Source organism: Penaeus chinensis, chromosome 16, assembly GCF_019202785.1.
Source record: "Penaeus chinensis breed Huanghai No. 1 chromosome 16, ASM1920278v2, whole genome shotgun sequence".
Taxonomy (NCBI): domain Eukaryota; kingdom Metazoa; phylum Arthropoda; class Malacostraca; order Decapoda; family Penaeidae; genus Penaeus; species Penaeus chinensis.
Genome location: NC_061834.1, coordinates 34440150 through 34441115, shown reverse-complemented (window position 1 = coordinate 34441115; position 966 = coordinate 34440150).

Here is a 966-nt window from a genome sequence, read left to right as displayed (position 1 = left end):
TAGTTGATGAAGAAGGTTGTGGGGGTATAGTTGTTGAAGTTGAGCATGTGTGGAGTAGAAATGTCTCCTGGGGTGTTGATTAGGGTGGATACTGTACTAGTCGGCATTGAGGAGGGGGTATTAGTTGTAGTGTTCAGAGCCGTGGTCAAAGGAGAGTCTGGGGTCAGGGAATCGGGCGAGTTTGAATTGGTGGAGCTATTTGATGAAGAGGCAATTGCCTCTAATAATGGTATGGTTAATGGTTAATGGTTATTCATTGTTGGCCATAATAAGCCTGGAGTATGTTGGGGAGAGAAACGGTCCACCCCTCATGGTCTCTTGAGGGGTAAGGGCTAGACAACTAAAGCAGGGGAATACCGTGCCCATGGCTCCCTCAGGCCGTTCAGGACTGGCACAAAGTCAGCCTTTCATCCTTTCAGCACGACTCTCACACCTTAGGAAGTGGATAGTAGAAGGGGTTGGTGAAGGGACAGAAAGGAAAAAGTAGGAGGGGGAAAAAAAAGACCATGCAAAATTTGTTGAGTCGAGGGCTGAGTCCCAAGGTTGGGGAGTTCCCCATCATTGGGTCTCAGTCTTCGTCTCCTAAGCCCCCCCACGACAACAACGGGCAAAGGATTGGGGGGGTTAGGAGAGGGTGTAGGAGCCTGGGAGGTAGGGGGAGTGGCAGAGTGAGCGACATTACTGGAGTAGGGAGTAAGAGAAAAACCTCGTCGACGTGCCTCCTTTCTGTTTTCACGTAGAGGAAGTCCAAGTCTGAATCTGAGAGTTGCTACCTCAAACTCAAATTTGTAGGTGGGGCAGCCCCTATAAAATACATTATGGGGCCGCCACAGTTGGCACATGTGCGTGATTGTGCAAAGCAGTTTGATCGAGTATGGCCAGGTTGGGCACATAGAGGGCATCTGGCTGTGGAACGGCAGTCTAGTGACCTTTCTCGTGATCTCTTTCGTCTCACATACCAGAAAA